Below are 21,819 nucleotides of genomic sequence, written 5' to 3'. Positions count from 1 at the left end.
TGCCAGATATGCATCTGTCATATTATTATATTTATTAACTTTTATATAGTACTTCATGAGATCTGAACCTTACAAATACCTGAGAGGTAAGTAGTAGCATCATTATTATTATTATCTCCATATTACAGATGAGGACATAATGAGGTTTGTGGAAGTTCAAAAATCTAGCAAGGATCAAGAGCTAGAAATTGAACTGGGGTTTTCATTGCTCCTTCCTAATACTAGACAAAAATCAACCCTAAGGAAAGCTTTACAGATGGGAATGAGGGTGAAGAGATGTTCATTTTTGAGCCAAATTTAAGAAAAACCAAGTAAAGACAATTTACATGTTCATTTTGATAATCTCTCAGTATTATAGAAGTAATTTTCTAAGCAGAATCTTGTTTTCATCTTAATTCAAATATTTATCAAGCATCTATTCTGAATAATCTACTGTGCCAGGTGCTAGAAAGGGCTATCTGACCTCTGCCTTCAATGCATGAGGAAAGAGACCTTCCAGAGTCAACTAACTGATAGGGAGAGGCAAAGCAAAAGCATTTTATGTACACATATATAGGGATATATGTGTATGTGTATCTATATACATCCATACATATATAGCTCTCTACAAATTACATAACTGATGGTTAATAGAATTTTAAGTTTTATAATTTAGTACTAATAAAATGAGTCAATTTAAATGCCACCATAAATAGCAATTTTTGATCTACCCCATAAATGCCAACCCAAAAGGTTTTGCCTTCTACGGGTTTTTATCTATTTGTTTGAAAAGAAACATGTTTCCCTACCCTTTGGCTACAGGTTAAAATTAACTATGCAAAAAATTTAAAAATCCAAAGAGACAATGCTAGTTACGAAGAGATCTACAGCATTGCATTATTTCTGTTTTTGTAAAGGCTGTGCAATATCCACTGGAGGGACATAAGAGATGGCATGTGAATCAGCCCTGGGCTCACCTCATTTTACAAAGATCATTGGACAACTGGCAGTCGATGAAGGCAAGGATAACAGTAATTAAGGGAACTTTAAGGAACTATCAACTTCAAATGGAGCTGGACCAAAAAAAATGTAAAATACTCTATATCCCAGAATCATTTCTTATGAATCATTTTGTCCTTTGTCACTACTTTTGAGCAGTGCTAAAGTTGACTTTATATTCCACATTCATGAATATGTGTTCAAAATAGAACAATTGTTTAATCTGATTTCTAAGGATAAAGTGTGAGATTTAAATAGGTTGAATTCATTTAAGTTCAAGGAAAGTTTTAACATACTTAAATATGAGCTTGAATTCTACCTAGATTTGTAACAGAAAGAAAACATTCAAATAGAGGAGGACTGGGGCAGCTAGGTGGCGTAGTGGATAAAGCACCACCCTGGAGTCAGGAGTACCTGGGTTCAAATCCGGTCTCAGACACTTAATAATTACCTAGCTGTGTGGCCTTGGGCAAGCCACTTAACCCCATTTGCCTTGCAAAAAAAAAAAAAACAAATTGAGGAGGACTCTCCACCAACCCTCGACACCATACTGCTTACATACAGTTAGTTATATAAAAGAGCATGGATACATAGCTCCACTGCCTAAAATAAATCTGTCCAAAGGCAAGAACTTTATTAAAAGCTCAAAACCACAGTCCATACAATGAGGCCAAAGATCCAACACAGACGTGGGTAAGTATTGGAATGGGGTAAAATTTTAAAGCTAGGGGAAATGCTTATAGAGGGAGGGATTTTTACCCAAAAGTCTAAAACTTCCTTTCTTCTAAGTTGACAAGACTTAATTCCAACAAAGAAAACACATAGATTTCATTTTTTGGACACAGCATAAAAACAATGTATGCTTTCCTTGGGCTTGAACAGTCACAATTTTCTTAGAAAATGTTCTTGGAGTTTAGTTTTCCCCCCTTCATCTGAACCATCTTTGGATTTGAAATCAGAGGACCTGGGGCTCAGTTTCTTGTCTGAAAAATAAGGAAGTGAGACAAGTCCCTTCCAGATTTAAATCCATCATTCATGATCAGAATAGTGTACATAAGAAGGGCATGATTATCTATGGAAACAATCAGGAAATAATTTTTCTCTGACAAAGTTCTCCTTTGCATTCCTCAAAATTGTTGAAGATCCCAAAGAGCTTTTGTTTGAATTATGTGCATTGATATTTCCTATATTAGAAATTAAAACTGACATAAATTTTAAAATACTTAATTTTTAATTCATTTTGAAAGAATAAACATCATCTATGAATATAAAAATCTATGAAAAATAGCTGTACAGCTTTTTTATTTTTGTAGTGGTAAAGAATTAGAAAATGAGGGGCTGCCCATCAACTGGGGAATGGCTGAACAAATTATATGAATGTGATGGAGTACTATTCTTCTTTAAGAAATGATGAGGGGCCAGCTAGGTGGCGCAGTAGATAGAGCATTGGCCTTGGAGTCAGGAGTACCTGAGTTCAAATCTGATCTCAAACACTTAATAATTACCTAACTGTGTGGTCTTTGACAAACCACTTAACCCCACTGCCTTGCAGAAAGAAAGGAAGGAAGGAAGGAAGGAAGGAAGGAAGGAAGGAAGGAACGAACAAACAAACAATAAGCAGGTGGACTTCAGAAAAACCTAGAAAGATATGCATGAACTGAGCAGAATGAGAACTAGGAGAACATTGTACAAATTAACAGCAACACTGTGCAATGACTAACTATGACAGATTTAGCTCCTCTCCATAGTTGAGTGATCAAGAATAATCCTTTTTTTTTTGGGGGGGGGGTTGTAAAGCAAGTAGATTAAGTGACTGCCCAAGGTCACACAGCTAGGTAATTATTAAGTGTCTGAGGACAGATTTGAATTCAGGTCCCCCTGACTCTAGGGCTGATGCTCTATTCACTGCACCACCTAGCTACCCCCCCAAAGGATAATTCTAAAATATGGAAAATGCCATCTACATACACAGAAAAAACTATGGAGTCTAAAAGCAGACCAAAGCATACTAGTTTCATTTTTAAAAACTTGCTTTATGTTTTTTTTATCTTTTCTTCATTCCCCCCCCTTTAGTTTTGATTCTTGTTTCACAACATGACTGATATGGAAATATATTAAACACAATTGTATCATGTACAACTGTATCAGCTTACTCACTACTGGGGAGGAAGGAGGTAATGTGGAACTCAAAAGCTTACAGTAAGATGAATGTTGAAAGCTATCTTTCCATGTAATTGAAAAAATAAAATAACATATAACATGTAACATTCAATAAAATAAAATGAAATAAACTTTTTAAAAAGCTATATTTTTAAAAAATACAGCACACTTGAAAACTGCTTAATGCCATGCCAGACCCAAAAATCCAGTGACATGGGTAAATTAAAAATAATTAAGTTCCTCCACTATTATTACAATGGAGTTTTATCATATAACAGACTACATAGGAAAATTAAACAATTATGAAAGATCCTGTGGCAAGGTGACATTGCATTGGCTTTCAGAACAGATAAGGCTAAGGCTGAGATTCTATTCCTCATCAATATTGTAAATTTCCCTCCTGGATATACTCTTTATAATGGTATGGAATAGGGCAAGTGTTCCATGTCAATGTAGAAAAACAGTGAAAGGACTTTGTAGTCTCCCTAACTTATCATATGAAAAACTACATAAACAAAATGAAAAAGAAATATTCTGGCTATCAGAGAACACAAAACCAGTTTGCTTTCATTACAAGAAAAGGAATGTCTTTCCTCAGGAGTAAACATGAGGCTGGATCGAGCTTCAAAGAGATCATTCCTGATCTCAGGTTCTCCTCTGCTGTCTATGAAGACAGGGCAGTCAAAGCTCAGCCAGCAGTTTTAAGTTTTGCCTTTTAAATCAGTGGTTTCTTGTTGTCCTACAGTAATCCTTAGTTTCACTTTCTTTATTGGACAGTGGTAGGGAGAGAAGACAATGGGCTTGAATGGAATAATCATCCTAATTCTGCACCTCTTGGCTGCATCCTTATCAACAGGAAGTAGTATTAGTAATTATCATCCTCATTTTTCAGAGGAGGAAGCCAAGGCTTAGGGTGATTTGCCCAAGGTCACAAAGCTAGTAAGTGCTGCAATTAGGAGATGAACCTTGGTCTAGCTACACTACTGCAGACCGTGCCTTTGCAGATTTTGTATGTTTCCTGCATCCAAGCCGCACAGATAAATTCCCAGTATACATATTTTATCCTTCATTTCTCTGTAAAATAGAGACAGGGAAGCTGGGTGAACCTTGGCAAGTCTTTTAATCCTGTTTGCCTCAGTTTCCTCATCTGTTAAATGAGCTGGATTACGAAATGGCAAACCATTTCAGTACCTTTGCCAAGAAAACCCCAAATGGGTCACAGAGTCAGACACAACTAAGTGATTGAACAACAAAAATAGAAACAATGAAACCTGTACGTCTCACTACTCTCCATCAGGAATTCTTAATCTTTTTTCTGTCATGAACCTTTGGGAAAAGATTTCCGGTGAATCCTTCTACAAATAATGTTTTTAAATGCATAAAATATATAGAATTATAAAAGATTAATTATATTATCTTGAAATAGTTATCAAAATATTTTTTGAATAAGTGTTAAGAACCCTGATCTGTTATCTAAAGAGCAAGTCTTTTAATAAGTGGATGTGGTGTGTAGAGAATCATTTGGGGATAATATAAGTACACCTGGCCCCTTGATTCCAAGAAACTTTCAGTCTAGACCTGCTATAACAAACTAAACATAATTATGATATACACTATTATATGCCAAGACAAAAATTACAATATGAGGTAGTAAAGGAAATTACCAAGAGGTTTAGGGTCATGTAAATCAAAAGCTTATGAATACAAGAGTAATATTTCAGTTATTTTCTCCTGTTGTTCACTGAAGCTCTCATCTTCTCGAAAAACATGAAAAGGTTCAAAGACAGGTTTCAATATACACACAACTACACTCTTCCTTCTCACCCCCCCCCCCCCACCAAGAAAATAAGCTCCTAGAGGAAGTCTGAGATTGCTTCCCTTCCCTCTAGTTGCACCTGCCCTGGGGACATTGGACATTTGGCACACTGACACAGAAGCAGTTCATCCTTTTTCCCCCCAAAAGGTGGAATTCTCTTGCCTTCAAAATGAATTCCTTTATTTTTAAAAACTGTATGCAGGAGTGGCTAGGGGGTACAGTGGATAGACACCAGCAGCCCTGAAGTTAGGAGGAGCTGACTTCAAACCCTGCCTCAATACTTGACACTCTACAAGCTGTGTGACCCTGAGCATGTCACTTAACATTGACTGCCTCTAAAAGAACATTAAAAATCTGTATAAACTTTTCAAAGATCATTTCATTAAAGACTTCCATTTCTGTTTTATAATCTGTAAAGCACATTCTTCACAAAAGCCCTACAATATTAGACAAGCTGATATTATTCCCATTTTACATAGAAGGCCTCAGAGAAATGAAGTGACTTGCCTACTGTTACACATCTAGTGTTGGAGCTGGTCTTCTGACTTCTACTATTAAAAAAAGGGGGGGGGGTATTCAACTCAATTCAGCACCTCTTCTGAACTACCTAGAAGCTAAGAGAAGACAGAATTTGTCTGAGGCCCAGCCCTTCCCCTCCTGAGGTTTAAGACTGTGGACCATAATAGTGAGAGAAAGTGATGGTGTAGTCTTTGGGAGTTCCCCTTGTCTTCTCATCTGCATTTCCCAGGCCTGTCCAGTCTACTTTGGGCTGCTTCCTCTGTCTCCACAGCCCCCAAGGCTCAGTCCCAGTCCTTTGCTACATCCTGCCTAGACCACTGAACCACCTCTCTATCCCCAGGCTCTCTTTTTCAAAATGCCAACTCCCTGCTCAAAGACAAATCATAGGACTATAATTTTTAGCCCAACACCCCAAAACTTCCCATCTCAGCTTCTTTTCCAAAGCTATCCAACACAACATACACAACTGTCCCCTCAGACTCTCTTCTGTTCACTTAAGGCATGGTAGAAAGGGCACTGGAAGAGAAACAGAAGATTAGTATTTGAGATCAATCTCTGCCTTGACTAACCAATCAGCTTACAACCTGTGACCTGTAGGAGAAACCCAGGACAAGTAGAGTCTGAAAAGGGAGTTCCTTAACCCTCCTTCAGTTCTCCTGGCTGCGCTCTTTTCTGCCTTTTCCCTTTTCTGAGCACAAGTCAGAGTCTAGAGAGTTCTGAAGAGAACTGTTCCCAGGTCTTGAGGGTTATTCAAGCCTGAGGATTCCCAATGCTTCCAAGGGATAAAAAAATTCCTGAGTTCCAAGACACTGGCCTTTTAGATGGTTTCCCCAACAGTGCCAGAGAGAAAAAAAAAATCCTTAAAGGCCAGAAGATAACCTTACAATGGAAGAGTCAAATGCCACTGTTTTACTCTTAAAAGTACAAGTCTGGTGGCGTAGTGGATAAAGCACAGGCCCTGGAGTCAGGAGGACCTGGGTTCAAATCTGGTCTCAGACACTTAATAATTACCTAGCTGTGTGGCCTTGGGCAAGACACTCAACCCCGTTTGCCTTGAAAAAACCTAAAAAAAAAAGTACAAGTCTGCGGTGAATGAAGAGCATCTGTTCTTTCAAAAATTCCCTCCATTAAAGTTTCCTGCACATTTTCCATACCCAAAGAATGCAATTTGATTGCTGGGGATTGGGCCTGTGTTCCTATTGCTGTTTGATTCCCTCCCCCCATCTTTTCTTCAGAATTCACCTTCTCCAAGAAGTCTTCCTAGATTGACTCTGCTCCACGCAGGTCACTGTTGTCACCCCATTCCTATCCCTCCCCCCCCCCCCCAGCAGAGGAAGTACTTAATAAATATTGAATTGAAAGAATAACTCCTTCACTTTACACCATCTTAGTATTCCGCATAGTCAACTTCAGACTGAGTGATTACACACCTGGTATTACCTGTCTCCCACAGAGGTGTCTCAAAACTACAGAGCTTAAACTGCACTAAGACTTTTGGGCCACCCAATGTCCCTGGCTCCACTTTGCTTCAGCATTTTACAAAGCATTTGCAAGGCAATGGGGTTAAGTGGCTTGTCCAAGGCCACATAGCTAGGTAATTATTAAGATCCTGAGGCCGGATTTGAACCCAGGTACTCCTGACTCCAAGGCCAGTGCTCTAACCACTATGCCACCTAGCCGCCCCCAAAGCATTTTTTTACAACAATTCTATAAGACAGTGCAAGTATGGCCACCCCAATTTAAAAACTCAAGAGAGAGAATAAGTGACTAAGTAATGGTGGTCCACTGAGTAATTCAGACCAGTCTTAGGTCTTTTCTACCCTAGGGTTCTTTCCATTAGCCTCCTGGTGTTCCACAGAGTCTTAATAACAAAAGGCATGAGTGGAATGCTTATTTCTTAAATAAATACTATCAAATAATTTCATAAATAAATATTATCAAAAGTGTTGCCTCTGGCCTTGCACTGAGTAGCCACTTAAGAAATGTCTGTTGGACTGATTTCAATATTAGCTCAAAACTAAACCCAACCTGGTCATGAAAATGAGGAAGCTGGTTGTTCTTTAATATGTCAAAAGTGCCCCTGGGAAAGCTTAAAGGCAATCCCTTCAGTCTCTCTAGCTACATGACACAAGTAAAACCGAGCAAGATTATTGCTAACTCTGCAAATCGTTCATGCTAAGAAGAGTAGCTAAGGACCTTGAGTTTATCTTGTACTAGACATTCATTATCTTATTGGATGCTCACAACAATCCTGTGAAGTAGAACAGCTCAAGGATCATTACTCCTCTCTGAAAGCTAAGAAAAGGAGAATTAGAAAGAATAACTAACTTGTCCCAAACTCAGATTTTCTAAGTTTTCCCCCCTCTCCTCACTCCAAATTAATTCTTATACTACATCATTTCCAAAAAGTTTGGTCTTGCTCAATGTAGGTGTTCCCACCATCACAACTCAACAAGCCCTTCAAAAACTGCTATGGCCAAAGAACATTGAAAGCCAATGTTCTGGTGGTAAGCCCTTCAAAACTTAACTAAAGGGGGCGGCTAGGTGGCGCAGTGAATAGAGCACTGGCCCTGGAGTCAGGAGTACCTGAGTTCAAATACGGCCTCAGACACTTATTTATTACCTAGCTGTGTGGCCTTGGGCAAGCCACTTAACCCCCTTGCCTTGCAAAAACCTAAAAAACAAACAAAAAAAAACTTAACTAAGCTGATTTTCAGATAGGAAACATGCTCCCTCCAAGCTTACACCTGAAAGGTAAGACATGCCAGAGCCAACTGTGATGGCCTAACCTTTGAGAAATCAGTGACACTTCTAGATCCTAGTGAGGCTTTGGAGGACATTCATGAAAACTAAAATATACTCACATAGATCACAGATTGCTCAAGTTTATTTATTATAAATACTATATGCTTATATAATGACTTTTTTAAAAAATCTGTAAGACTACAAACAAAAGCACAGAAAGAAAAGAAATTATCCCCTCCTGTAGCTCAAGAGCCCCCAGTAGTCTGCTTCCCATTAAAAATCAGACAGTTTAAAGCATCTAGTCAAAACATTTGCTGTGATAAAGTGGATAAAGCAAGAATGCTGAAATTTAAATGGACTTCAATCATCTTCAAATTCAATCCTCTGCACTACACCACATTTTAAAGATGAGAAAATAAAAGTCTAAAGAAAGTTGATAACTTTCTTAGTTGCACAAGTAAGAAACAAAGCTAGGACTCAATATCAGCTCTCCTAACTCCAACTAGTACTCTTTCAATATCCAGATAAGGAAATTGAGACTCAGGTCACACAGGTAACAAGTGGAAGAAATGATTCCATTTCTGGCAAATCTGGTATCCAAACCCAGTGCTCTTTCCATATACTGACTGTTTTAATACCTCCCCTAGCTTTAACAGAATATGGAATTAGGAAAAAAAAAAATCTTAGTATTTTTCTTTCATATACAGAATGGCTATTCAATGTACAAATCCTGTCATCTTACCCAAAGTGAGCAAATGCTTAGTATTCTCAGCTACCATTAGCATAGCCTTTGTTTTTCCTTCAGTCTAGCCAGACCTGTGACTTCATTGCTTTCAGGAATTTCTTATAAGGAAACTCTACAAATGAGGATAGTAACTGTTTTGCAATTTATGGTGTTATAAAATTAGCAGCCTTAAGCACTGAAAGTAACTTGTGCAAGATCATATAGCTAGTATATATTAGAGGTAGCACTTAAACCAAATTTTCTACATTCCCAGGCCAAGTTTCTAGATTATAAAAGTGGTTATAAACATGGATGCAATATTACTATCTGAATTCTGCAAGACTAACCTGGGTATCATGTGTTTTTTTAGGACTGAGGTTTCCCTAAGTCTATAAAAGGCCTTTTAAAATCAACCAAAATGTGAGTCTGTTTCTCATTCACTGCCACTTGATAAAAATTATCTAATAGATGCATCCATTTCATCATTTACTATCTTAACTAATTGCTTCCATTCCATTTAAAAATTTACTAAAACTCTCAAAAACTATCTTTGTAGGGGCAGCTTAGGTGGCACAGTGGATAGAGCACCAGCCCTGGAGTCAGGAGTACCTGAGTTCAAATCTGACCTCAGACACTTAATAACTACCTAGCTGTGTGGCCTTGGGCAAGCCACTTAACCCTACTGCCTTGCAAAAACTAAAAAACAAAAACTATCTTTGTATCTAATTGTTCATCTTTCTAACAATAAAAAGTGGATGTTCCTCAAGTTTTACTCTGGTACTCTTTCAACAATTTTCTCCTTTAATAATTTTCCCTACAATGCCTTGAACTTAACAAATAACAACCAGATCTTTCTCTAGTCCTGAATTCTCTTCTGTTTACAGATTTTAGTATAACTGAGCAAATGAATTTGGGTGTCCAGATATTCTGGGTTCTAATCCTGCCTTAGATACTTCCTAGTTGTGTGATCCTGTTATCCTTATCTTTAAAATGAAGGGATTTTTTTTTTTGATGGTCTCTGAAGTTCATTCCATCTTTGGAAGCTGATCCTATGATCTCCCACCTAGAATTCAAACACAGCATGTCCAGAACCTAGTTTATTCTCTGTCCCTAAAGCTGTTTCTCTTTTTGAATTTACTATTTCTGTAAGTGGCATCTCACCCCTGTCCTCCAAGCTTTCCAAGTCTGAAACTATAGTATTCTCTAACTATTCCCAAATCCTGATGATTCTATCCCATCATTACATCTTTCTTACTTATCCTTTAGAGATTCTCTTTACTGCCACCTCTGGAATAAGTCACAGCAGCAGTCATTAGTACAATAAACCTGTTCTTTCCATTTCAATCCAGTCTTTTTTACTAAGAGACTTAGCTAAAAGGATCAGTCCTCTAATATTTCTGACAAAGGACTCATTTCTAAAATATAGAGGAGTCAAATTAAAAAAAAAAGACAAGTCATTCCCCAATTGACAAATGGTCAAAGGATATGCAAAAGCAATTTTACAGATGAGGAAATCAAAATGATCCAAAAGTCATATGAAAAATTGCTCTAGATCACTAATTATTAGAGAAATGGAAATTAAAACATTTCTGAGGTACCACGTCCCACCTCTCAGACTGGCCAATGTGACCAGAAAGGACAATGATCAATGTTGGAAGGGATGTGGGAAATCTAGAACACTAATACATTGTTAGTGGAGCTGTGAACTCATCCAACCTTTCTGGAGAGCAATTTGGAATTATGCCCAAAAGGCAACAAAAATGTACATACCCTTTGATCCAGCAACACCACTACTGGAGCTATATCCTGAAGAGAGTATGGAAAAAAAAACATCACTTGTACAAAAATGTTCATAGCAGCTCTGTTTGTGGTGGCAAAGAATTGGAAACTGAAGGGATTGTCTATCAATTGGGGAATGGCTTAATAAACTGTGATATATATATATATATATATATATATATATATACACACACACACACACACACACACATATATATGTATATATATATGTGATGGAACAGTATTGTCCTATTAGAAACCAGAAGGGATGGGAATTCAGGGAAGCCTGGAAGGATTTGCATGAACTGATGCTGAGCGAGATGAGCAGAACCAGAAGAACATTGTACACCCTAACAGCAAAGTGGGAGTGATGATCAAAACATTAATGGACTTGCTCATACAACAGGGTAGCAATCAGGCACAATTTTGGGGTATCTGCAACAGAGAATGCCATCTGTATCCTGAGAAAAGAATTGTGGAGTTTGAACAAAGAACAAAGACCTTTAATTTCAAAAAAAATGTTCTCTTATTATGTAATTCTGCTATATCTCATACTTTATGTTTCTTCCTTAAGGATATGATTTCTCTCTCATCACATTCAACTTGGATCAACGCATACCATGGAAACAATGTAAAGACTAACAGACTACCTTCTGTGGGGGGGTAGGGGAGAGAAGGGGGGGAATTGTTAAATTCAAAATAAATAAAATCTTTCAAAAATAAAGAATAAAGAATAAAAGGGTCACTCCTTTTTAGAGAGAGTCTTCAGTGATGGTCTTTTTTTGGGGCAGGAGGGAGTTGAAGAACAGGTAAGGGAATTTAAAACTGTCATTTCATGAATGTAAGGGAGCTTTCAGTGTGGTAACTCTTACCAACAGAGATCAATCTAGAATTCAAATTCTTAACAAAGTTGTTTGGAGTACTGAGAGGCGAAGTGACTTGCCAAAAAATACAAAGTCATTGTCCAAGCTAACAGTTGAATCCATTTTTTTTCCAAATGCAAGCAAGGACTGTCATCTATCCACTTTGCCACCCTATCTTTACTGAAAATGTAACAGCTAACATTTACATAGCATTTACTATGTGTTTGACCCTAGATTAAGAGCTTTACAATGAATACTTCATTTGATCTTCACTTCTATCCTCATTTACAGCAGGGGAAACTGAAGCCAACAGAGGTTATATCACTTGCCAAAGTCACAGAGCATGCAGGGTCCTATCTGAACTTGGGCCTCCCTGACTCTAGGCCCAGCCCTCTCTCCAGTCTCACACCATAATGCTGGGGTCAGTTCAGACCAGCTCACAAAACCACAAGAGTCAGCTCATACAAGTTCTGGAGATTACCACTAACTTCAGTTTGAGCATTTACAACCTTGGAAACCTAGAAATGCTACAAATTATAACTTGAATTTGTTATTTTGATGATTTTCTATACTTAAGAAAGGCATGAAGAAAATGTTAATAATGCTGATTAAGTTTAAGTGTGTCATGGGAACTTTTTTTTCTATAGAAGCAGTTGTTAAGCATTTACCAACACATCCCCAAATTCCTTATTTTCCCATTTCCCTGGTTTTTTTTAATTAGCTAAGCCTAGAATATCTCCCCTTTACTTTTCCCATTCTTTAGAACCCTAATCAAATGCCTCTTAACTCCTAACCCCAACTTCACAAAATACTTTTGTGTGCAACTTTCTCAGATATGATCACACACTCTACCCCCTGGGAAACTATGAGCAGCTGCTCTTCCTAAAACCTGCAGAGTATATAATATGCCCTTAGCACTTTCCAAATTCATAAATTCTAATTATGTTCAACTTTAAAATGCATGCATGTTGAGTCCTTAAAAATGAATAAAAACCCTGTGGTAAAATGCAAAACATTACAGACCCAGGTCTGTAAAATCTTACTGAAGCTCCAGTTTCCCTCCTTCCTTCTTCCTCCCTAAACTCTAGTTGTACCCAAAGGAACTAATCCAAAGATGGAAACCTCATCTACAAATGAACTAGGAGCACAGATATTTAGAACTCTACTGCGGGTAAAAAGCACCACCCAGTAAATGCTATCCCTATAGGAACTTCAGAGTTGGGTGCAAATGTGTTTTGACCTGTCCCTGTGGCTTAGGATGAGTCCTCTGAAATCAACCTGAGCCGGTATGATTCAGTGAGCCAGAATGTGGCCCCTTGCTCCATGGTTTTTTAAAACTTTGGACTGGAAGAGTAGAGTCATATTTCATTATGAAACATGAACCAGAAACTGTTGTCAAATCTTGTTATGTAAGGAAGAGAAGTTATGTGTTAGGTTATTTTCATTCCTAAGGCTATGTTTAAAAAAAAAAAACTGAAGAAGAAAAAGTCAAGACTGTCAAAAAGAAAAGCAAAAGAGCTAGGAGCTGGGTACTATGCCCTGCTTGGTCTTTCAGTTTTCACGAGATAAGACAAAGAGGAGACCTGGCTTTCCAAGCTGTACTTTCCCCACAGTCCAGATTGTTCAGGTATTCTTCCCAGAGCAAGCACATTTCCTAGGTTGTACCCCCAAATGAACTCTTGTCTTCAGAGGTATAGTCAGGGCAAGTAAACCTTCCCTTAAGCCTTTTAAAACTGTCAGGCCAGTATCACTCCTTGTCATGCATATCGGATCAAATATCTCTATACCAGGGGCGGCTAGGTGGCACAGCGGATAAAGCACCGGCCTTGGAGTCAGGAGGACCTGAGCTCAAATCCGGTCTCAGACACTTAATCATGACCTAGCTGTGTGGCCTTGGGCAAGCCACTTAACCCCATTGCCTTGGAAAAAACCTAATGATATAGATAGATAGATAGATAGATAGATAGATAGATAGATATAGATATATAGCAGTAGTATTTGGGAAAAAAGGAGTCTCTCTCCTTTACTGTTTTTTTTTAGGTTTTTGCAAGGCAAAAGGGGTTAAGGGCTTGCCCAAGGCCACACAGCTAGGTCATGATTAAGTGTCTGCGACCGGATTTGAACTCAGGTCCTCCTGACTCCAAGGCCGGTGCTTTATCCGCTGTGCCACCTAGCCGCCCCTCCTTTACTGTTTCTTAAGCTTAACACTTTTTTCCCCCAAGACCCCAAATGTATTCTAGCCCCAGAGGCCCCCCACCCGAAGGTCTGTGCCCCCAGATTTGAGCACCTTATCAGCGAGCCCCCCTGCTGTGGGGAACCCGCCAAGTGCTTTACAAACAACACCTCCACAACCTGCAGCAAGGGGGGGCTTAGTGTCCCCTATCACCAGCTAACCGAGGTCAGGCGCGACCCCGGGACCCACGCGCCCCGCGGGCTCCCCGGCTTCTCCGGGCCGCCTGCCTCGCGCCTGCGCCGTGGGGCCCCTCAGCCCCCGGCCGCGGCGAGGGGAAGGCCTCCGTCGCACCCCGAGTCTCCCGCGCGTCCCCAAAGCCCCCTCCCCCGCCAGGCCGGAGCCGTCGCGACCAATAAGGCGCCGGGTCCGCGGCCTCCTCCGCGCCGACCAATCACGATCGAGGCCCCCCCTCCTCCCCCGCCGCCGCCGCCGCCGCCGCCGGCCCCTCCGCCAATGGGAGAGGGCCCGCGGGCCGGCGAGAGGCGCGCGGACACCGCGAGCGCTCAACATGGCGGCGCGGGGCAGCGGGCCGGGCCGGGCCGGGCCGCCGCGCGCCGCGGGGCGGGGGAGGGGCCGAGGCCGGGGCCCTGGCGGCGCCCCCCGGCCCGGCCCCGCCGCCGCCCCCACCCCGGCCCGCCCGCCGCCGCCCCCCTACTCACCCACCGCGCGGCTGGCTGCTCGGGAGGAGGGCTCGGAGCGCCGCCGTGTCCCGGCTCCGCGGAGGAGGCCGGCTCGGGGCCGGGGCGGCGGGGGGGGCGGCGTGTGGGGGACGGAGGACGGAGAGCGCGGAGCGGGGGCACGAACAAGATGGCGGCCGCGCCGTTCGCACCGTCTCCCCCTCTCGGCCCCCCCCAACTTTCACCCTTTCCCCCCTCCTCCCCCCCGCCTTTGGCGCCTTGGTCGCTGGCGGGGCGGAGTGCGCAGAAGCGGGCGTTCGCAAGTCTCGCGATGGACGGGAGGCGTGCGGAGGGCGGGGCGGGGCTGTGGCTCCGCCCCTTTCCGGGAAAGTCCTGGGGCGGGGCCTGGAGAGCACTTTTCCCGGCTTCCCCGGATCCGGGGCTTTTGAACCATTCTACACGCCTTTTTTTTTTCTTTTTTTTTTGCCCTGAGAAGGAAAAGTAAGTTCCAGACTCCAGACTGAGGAAATGATTTCTTAGAAACCATAAATCACTGAAATGGAGGTCATCCGAAGAAATGCCTTCTCTGCAGTGTGGCGGGGACCTGTGTAGGGTCCCGCAGCCATCCTATCCCCAGAGACCATCTCCACTGGACGGGATGGACGGACCTTAAATGTTTAATTAGATACCATCCAGCCCCACCGGAAGCACCTTCCATATGTGAGGTGTGATCCTCTCAACACCCTTGTCAAGTAGCTGCTATTAATTACATACATAATTAATACAATACAGAAAATCGAGTAATACAAGCATCTTGTCAGCTACTAGTAATAATACATATTAATACAATATAGAAAATCGAGTAATAATACAAGAATCTTTTCAGGTAGCTGCTATTAATTCCATATTAATACAATATAGAAAATCGAATAATAATAATACAAGAATCTTGTCAGGTAGCTGCTACTAATAATAGTTACCTATTATTAATACAACATAGAAAATAATATTTTACAGATGAAACAAGTTAAGAGTAATCAACTCATAAATCACACCACCACTCAAAATCAAAGTCCTGGTAGCTGTGTCTACAGACCTCCAAGACGATCTTTACCTCTTCAGTTAGTCCATTACCTGTATCACAATCTATCCTCCCCAATTAATCAAAAGTGATTATTAAACTTCCTCCTTATTGTAGTGGTCAGGATCCCCACCTATCATGGGACAGGGGGAGGAGGCTTTTCATTTGTACTTTTTGGTGGTAACTAGGAAGTACAATGAATAAAGCAGGGGCCCTGGAGTCAGGCAGACCTGAGTTCAAATCCAGCCTCAGACACTAGATACTAGCTAGCTATTTGACCTTGGCGACTTAATCTTGATTGACTACCACCCAGGGTCATCTCCACTCATCCTGATCCATATCTGCCCCTGCACTCTGATGACTACAGAGGAGAAAATGACACTGATGACTTAGCACAGCACCCCCTCCCTCCAACTTGGTTGTTATGATATCACCTTCCTGAAATCATGGTGTTCTTGGAGAATAAAAGATAAATGTCCTTATTAAGTGGCCATTTTATTCTAAGCACTAGAAATACTGAAAGAAAACATTCCCTCCCCTCTAGGACCTCACAATCTAATGGGGAAAACAATAAGACAAACATATTATATATATGATTTCTAGGAAGCAGAATTAAGAGAAGTTGGAAAAAACTTCATGTGCAAAATGGAATTTTAGTTGAAATTTGAAGGAAGCCATGGAAGTTAATAGAGGGTGAGGGAAAACATTCCAAGGCATAAGTAACAGGAAATATCTGGAATCAAGTAACTTGTTCATGGAACAGCAAGGAGGGCAGAATCACTGAATGGAATATGTTGGGAGTAGAGTATAAGACTAAGAACATGGCTAAGCCAGAGAGAGAGGAAACCTAGATTTTAAAAGGCCATAAATGCCCAACAAGATTTGGTATGTGATCCCAAACCCTAACTTCATTTTAGGGTACTTGACATACATATTGATACTTCCTCAAACACCCTAACTTCCGAGGTCATCAATCTACTGACTTCCCATGAGGTATTCTTTTACCTCACCTTAGCCCCAAAGATACTCTTGATCCCACCCACAAATCTTGATCACTCTCCTTGCTGATGAATTCTGAAATTCTCTTACCTGATCACAATCTATTGACTTTCCATTTCTCCCTCTATCTTCCAATACCACTCCTTGTCCACACCATTGCCTCCCATCTCTTAACTCTCTCCTTTTTCCCTATCTTAACCCCTTGGTGAACCAGTTCAACTCTATGTTGACTTTTTCTCTTAAGTTCCTTGCCCTCTCATATCACCAATCTTGTCTTGCTAAGCTTCAGTCTTGAATAACTCAGGCAACCATTCTGAGTTCACTAACTAGCTCTCACTGCTTGCATGCAATCTTTTTACACCTTCCTAATTAACTTCTCTCTCCTTATCCTCTTACCTAACTGACCACACTTCAGGCTACTTTACTGAATCTTTATCCAGGTCATATCTGCTAACTGTGGTTGTCCAATAGGGCTCCATCCTGTTCCATCTTCTCTTTTCCCTCAGTCACTTAGTCTCATCAATTCCCATGGATTCAAATATCCCTGTGCTGTTCTCAAATTTATTTATTCAACCCTAACTTCTCTACTGACCCCCAGTCTTAACATGCCTAACTACCTATTAGATATATTGAACTAGATATCCTATAGATATTTTAAACTCAACATACCCAAAATTATCCTCATCTTTCTCCCCAAACTCTCCCCCTCTTCTAAATTTTCCTAATATTGAAAACATCATCATCCTCCCAATTCCCCAGATCCAAAACCTAAGTGCAATCCTTGGCTTTTCAATATCTTTCAATCCCCATAGCCAAACCATTGCCAAGGCCTATAGATTTCACCTTCACAATATCCCCTTTCTTTCTCTGATACTACCACCACCTTGGCTCAGCACTTTTGAAATATCCTGCTGGTTTATCTGCCTGTCATAAGTATCTTTCCAGTCTTCTTATCCCTTCACTGAGCCCAAGTCCAACATACTTTTTGTTCCACAAACAAGATACTCTATCTCTCAGTTTTGGGCATTTTCGGTGATTGTCCCCAGGTCTGAAACACTTTCCCTCCTCTTCTTCAAGTCTCAGCTTAAATCTCACCCTCTACAAGAAGCCTTTCCCAGTCTCCATTAATTCTAATGCCTCCCTTCTTTTGATTATCTCCCAATTTATCCTATCTATATCTTTGTTCATGGTTGTCTCCCCCATTAGCCTGTGACCTCTTAGAGGGCAGGGTTTGTTTTCTCCCTTTCTCTGTATCCCTAGCACTTAACAGACTGACATAACAGCAGAGCACACAAGTTGTCTATTATCCCTCATTCTTGCTCTATATAGCCAGCCCTTTTTTTCTATCCATACCTTTGATAACTTTCTTTATTCTTTGTAATCCCTTGCTTCTTGTGTGCTACACTCTAGTTATGTCCATTCTCCCCTGTCCACTGACCTTTTTACATAATACTCATCTTCCATTCTTCAGAGATTAATGTCTCAGGACTTGAAACCAAAGAGCCTCACTTGAAGAATAGTGATATTTAAATGATAGAATGAGCTATTATTTCCAGAAGTTTGTAGTCATTAAAAGGACTTTGCAATTCCCCCCAAAAAATCCAACCTGCTCTCATGTTCAACTGTGGAACCAAAAATTGTCCCCTGACTGGGAGACATTTGCTGATGGAGGAGCTCTGTATGTTGTTGACTGTACATCCTAGATAGTAGACATTTTTTTATCCCACTAGATATATTCTTGTGTGTACTGTAGGGTCAGACTTTTATAAGTGGATTTCATTTCAGAAGATCTACAGAGTTCCTAAGATTTGCAAAAAAAAAAAAAAGCCTCTGGTAGTCCTTTAGAATTCTAGTTGGATCTTTTCTTCTCTGCCTCCTTCAATCAATTGTACAATAGTTAAAAAATGTGGCCTCCTTTGGAATATCACAGGAGTGCCTGTCATTTCTTTTTTAAGCACCTCATCAAGGATGCCTTGATGGAGTGTGCTGGAGTCAGCTCCAATAGCTCTTTTGAACCAATTGTTAAATTTCCTGTGTGAGCATTTATACTTTGAAAATCAGTAAATGCCACAAACCAGGATTTGATTTGTTGTTTTGTTGATTGCAGATTTAAGAAAGTGATGGAGAAAATACAGTGCAGATGAAATTTAAAAGTGTGTCATAAGTGCATTTTTTTTTCAGAGAGTCACTTGTTAAACCAGCACACAACTGCCCTCAAGGCCTGTGTAGATTCTCATAAAAAATTTCATATGGATGTGAAAGTAGGCATATGTTAGTACTAATTATCATCTCCTTCAGATACTTTGAGAACTAACCCCCTCTGAGCTCTCAAAATTGTCTTGCCTTCAGGACAGCTCTCTTCTGTAAATATGTAGTATAATTAAATTCTTCTTTAAAAAAAACACCTTTACAGATCTTTTCCAACATTCTTCTGTTTTTATCCTTCCAATTCCAACTTAAAAATATACCTGGAATGACTACTTAATTAATAGTAATAAATTTTCCTCAAAAGTTTTTATCTTTCCGCAGATTTCTGTTTTAGGACATGATTCTACTCATAATTTTCCATTCTTCTCAGTATGATTTTATAAACAAGTTTATATTCTCAATCAGTGTTGCCCTTGGCTGACTTTTCTCCCTGCCTGGCAAAAAGATCAAGCATTTGCTGACTTAAGTCCCCTTATCCTCTCCTATTTTGTTCTATTCTCAGAAAATGAGATAGCCTTTATATTTGCTAACTTCAATTCCTCCACTTGGTTCCTCACCCTCCCATTCCTTCAGGAACTTATTCCTTCAATCAGTTTCTCTGATTTTTATCATATTTACTGACTCCTTCCCTGCTACCTACAAATGTGCCCAAATATCTCCATTATTTAAAAAACAAAAACTAATTCTTCATTTTATCCTATTCTTCCCTCAGTCAATTGATCAATTTCTCCTTTTTTTTAAACAACCAAATTCCTAGGAAAAAGCTGTCTGTGCTCATTGATTCCACTCTCTCATCTCCCACATACTTCTCAACCCTTTACGGTCTAACTTGTAAAAATCCTCTTTAATCTTTAAAAAAAAAAATCTCAACAAACCAAATAAAGTGAGTATTTCCATATATGTTGTCAATCAGTCAATAAACATCTGTTAGATAAACCTGGCCCTCAAGAAACTCACTATCCAACTGTAGAGTGGAAGAAATTGAATGTGAGAAAATGTAGGGCTTGTCTTTTCATTTAAGTATAATAAAGTCAATGTGTCACTTTATCTTACCAAGTGTCCATAAATGCTATCTACTGTTCTTATTCTGTCTTCATATCCCTTTACCTTTCTGTAGCATTTGCAGAGATCGCATCCTCCTGAATCTTTTCTCCTTAGATTTGAGGATATTGCTCTGTCAAAACTCTCTTACTGGGCCATCCAATCCTCAGCCTCCTCTGTAGGTTCATCAATCATATCCCTTTTCTAATCTGTCTGTGTACCCTGGGGCCCTCTCTTCTCCTTTGTTTATACTTTTCCTCTTGCTGATCTCACAAGTTCCTGTGGATTCAACTATCATCTCTTTGTAGGAGATCCCCAAATCTACATAGCCCACACTCATCCCTTCCTAAGTTCCAGTGCCATGTCTCCAATTGCTCTACTGGGATATTTCATAGCATCTCAAATTTGATAGGATTAATACAGAACCCATCATCTCTCCCTTTAAATCTTCTCTTTCGGTTGAGGATACTATCCAAGTTCAAAACTCCTTGCTCTTCACCCTCATATACAATCCATTAACAAATCTTACCCATTCTACCTTCTCAGAATCTCTCCCGTCCATCCCTACCTTTTCATTCACATGACCACAGCCCTCTTCAGTAAAGTCTCATCAGTTCTTTCCTGGTCTGTCACAAGGGGCTCCTAATTTATCTTTCTGTATTTGCTCTCTCCCTCTTTTAATCCATCTTCTGTGCAGCTGCCAAATCGATATTCCTAAAGCATAACTATACCCATATTACTACTGTGGACCATAAGTTTCAGTAACTTCCCATTGCCTTTTGGATAAAATACAAACTTCTACAGCATTTGAAGCTCCTCCCAATCCAGGTCCAGTTTCTTTTCCAGACTGATTACATTCACTGCTCCTCATACACCAAAAGTTGTAGTTCAACATGCTAGCATTCTATTGCTCACATATGATATTATGTCTCCTACCTCCCAGACTTTGTATAGGCTGTCCTCCAAGTCTAGACTATTCTCCCTTCTCATTTCTGCCTCTTGGAACCACTAGGTCCCTTTAAGACTGTTCAAATGCTATCATCTCAAAGAAGCCTTTTCTGATTCCCAAAGAGAAGGTAAGCCCCTTCTTTGAGGTTAGGGACTTTTTTTTTTTAATCTTTGTATCCCTAGTATTACTAACATAAAGACAGGCTTTAAGCTCATTTGGTTTATCATGACAGTTAAAATATATCAGTTAAATTTATGTCTAAAATTATGATGACCAGTGTTGATATCTCTTCCTCCATTCATTTCCCATTTTTTTTTGACACTAGTAATTTGTTTGTTAGGTTGTTTTAATTCCTTCATATATCTTTTGCTCACTTTTATTATTTCTTCTAGTTTTGTATTTATTTTCTTCTTTGCCCTATAACAAGTCTATGGGCTGACCATGCATAAAACAACTTGATTTAGAAATGACTCCTTATCAATTATAAGCAATTTTACTCTTGCTTAAAATATCGATTACATTTTTTGTAATTCAATTTGCAATTCATGTCCAACATCTCCTAAGTCTTTTCTCAAAGGAAATTTCCATGATCTCTAGGTATGAAGCATCTATCTTCTTACATTTGACCTCCCTTATTCCTTACATCTTAGCCATATTTTTCAACATAATTTTTGCCACCTGGAACATATTAGAATACTAGTATGCTAAAAGAAATATAGGAAGACTTGTATCAAATGATGCAGAGTGAAGAAATCAGAAACAAGAAAACAATAAACATAATAACTACAATAAATAAAACATTGAAAGATAGCTGAACTCACATAAATCTCAATGAATGACTTTGGTTCCAAAGAACAGAGAGGTAAGAGATTAAAATATGCCATATATTGTTGGATTAGTTTATTTTGTTGGTTGTTTACACTTAACTATTTTATTATAAAAGAAGATTTGAGGAGGGAGAAAAGTGTATAAATAATTTAGCTGTGAAGATTTTTAAAAAAAAAAACAATTTCCAAACTGAAAGGAAAAATAAATCCAATGTAAAAAAAAAAAAGAGCCTTGATTTGGACCAAAGATAACCAGGCTTTGAATTCCACCTCTGACACT

General features: G+C 39.7%; 1 protein-coding gene and 1 pseudogene across 1 annotated transcript in view; one reads left to right on the top strand and one right to left on the bottom strand.

Moving 5' to 3' along the window:
• Positions 1 to 14,669, bottom strand: part of NFYC (nuclear transcription factor Y subunit gamma) — a 95,397-nt gene extending 80,728 nt beyond the window's left edge. Inside the window, exon 1 of the mRNA XM_074217655.1 lies at positions 14,477 to 14,669. The gene's annotated coding sequence lies outside the window, so the exon portion shown is untranslated. The remainder of the gene's footprint in view (positions 1 to 14,476) is intronic.
• Positions 14,670 to 14,992: 323 nt separating this feature from the next.
• Positions 14,993 to 21,819, top strand: part of LOC141508136 (large ribosomal subunit protein eL43-like) — a 32,780-nt pseudogene continuing 25,953 nt past the window's right edge.

The sequence above is a fragment of the Macrotis lagotis genome, chromosome 1 (genome assembly GCF_037893015.1).
Source record: "Macrotis lagotis isolate mMagLag1 chromosome 1, bilby.v1.9.chrom.fasta, whole genome shotgun sequence".
NCBI lineage: Eukaryota > Metazoa > Chordata > Mammalia > Peramelemorphia > Peramelidae > Macrotis > Macrotis lagotis.
This window is presented reverse-complemented; position numbering and strand designations above follow the sequence as displayed.